This window comes from Camelus ferus, chromosome 14, assembly GCF_009834535.1.
Source record: "Camelus ferus isolate YT-003-E chromosome 14, BCGSAC_Cfer_1.0, whole genome shotgun sequence".
NCBI classification, from domain to species: domain Eukaryota; kingdom Metazoa; phylum Chordata; class Mammalia; order Artiodactyla; family Camelidae; genus Camelus; species Camelus ferus.
Genome location: NC_045709.1, coordinates 25,184,207 through 25,186,207, shown reverse-complemented (window position 1 = coordinate 25,186,207; position 2,001 = coordinate 25,184,207).

Genomic DNA, 2,001 nt, shown 5'->3' with positions numbered 1-2,001 from the left:
CTCGTCCTCACATCAGAAGGAATAACCCAGAGGAACAAACCTACCTGAGGAGGCAGAAGCCCTGTATTCAGACAACTAAAAGACACCCATGAGAGAAACTGAAGACGAAGCAAACAGGTGGAAAGGTAAACTGTGTTCTTGGATGGGAAGAACCAATATTGTTACAACGACCATGCCACCCAAGGCAGTCTGCAGATCCAGTGCAATCCCTATCAAAAAAGTACCAATCACATTTTTCACACAACTAGAACAAAAACTTTAAAATTTGTATGGAAACACCAAAGACCTTGAATAGCCAAAACAATCTGGAGAAAAAGAACAGAGCTGGAGGAATCATGCTCCCTGACTGCAAACTATACTACAGAGCTACAGCAATCAAAACAGTGTGGTACTGGCACAAAAACAGACCCATGGATCAATGGAACAGGATAGAGAGCCCAGAAATAAACCCACACACTTATGGTCAATAATCTACAACAAAAGAGGCAAGAATATACAGGGGAGAAAAGACAGTCCCTTCAGTAAGTGGCACTGGGGAACCTGGGCAGCTACAGTTAAAAGACTGATGATAGAACATTCTCTAACATCAGTACAAAAATAAACTCAAAATGGATTAAAGACCTAAATGTAAGACCAGGTACTATAAAACTCCTACAGGAAAACACAGGCAGAACACTCTGTGACACAAATCGCAGCTATATCTTTTGGATCTGTCTCCTAGAGTAAAGGAAATAAAAGCAAAAATAAACAAATGGGACCTAATTAAACTTAAAAGATTTGGACAGCCAAGAAAACCATAAACAAAATGAAAAGGCAGCCTGCAGACTGGGAGAAGATATTTACTTACAAATGATGTGGCTGATGAGGGATTAACATCCAGCATCTATGAACAGCTCATGTAAGCCAACATCAAAAACAAACCTGATTGAAAAATGGACAGAAGACCTGAATAGACGTTTTTCCAAAGAGGACACGCAGACGGCCAGCAGGACAGGTACATGAAAAGACGCTCAACATCACTAATCATCAGGGAAATGCAAATCAAAATCACAGCGAGACACCACCGCACACCTGTCAGGATGGCTGCCATACAAAGAACACAAATAACAAATGTTTGTGAGGGCGTGGAGGGAAGGGAGCCCCCTGCACTGCTGGTGGGAGTGTAAAACTGGTGCAGCCGCTCTGGAGAACAGTGTGGAGATTCCTTAAAAGACTAAAACTAGAACTACCGTATGATCCAGTAATCCCCCTCCTGGGTATTTATCTAAAGAAAATAAAAACACTAATTGGAAAAGATACACACACCCCACTGTTCATAGCAGCACTATTTGCAACAGCCAAGTCATGGAAGCAGCCTAAGTGTCCATCAGCAGAAGACTGGATAAAGCGGATGTGGTGTGTATACACCATGGAATACTACTCAGCCATAAAAAGAATGAAATCTTGCCATTTGCAACAACATGGGTGGACTTGGAGGGCATTCTGCTAAGTGAAGTAAGTTGGACAGAGAAAGACAAATATTGTATGATATCACTTACATGTGGAATCTAGAAAATACAACGAACTGGTGAATATAACAAAAAAGAAGCAGGCTCACAGACACAGAGAGCACACGAGTGGTGAGCAGGGTCGGGAGGGGCACAAACTGCCGGGTGTAAGACGGGCTCGAGGATGCGCTGTGCACACTGGGAATGGAGCCGATGTTCTGTAACAACTGTAAATGGAAAGTAACCTTTAAAAAGTGCATTAAAATTGAAAAAAAGAGAAGTCCTCACAGAGCAGAACCCACTTTCTGCGAGAGGCGTCACCACAGGCAGAGAGCCGGGTGGGGGTGGGGGTCCCACTGGGCTTGTCCCGGGGCCCCGGCCGCTGGGACTGAGCCCCTTCACGGCTGCCCTGTGACTAAGGTGGAAACGCACGGGAGCCGTGACCCAGCGTCTGCTTTAGGAACGAGGCGGGGCACAAGCTTGGAGAACAAAGTGAAAAATCACCTCCAGGCAG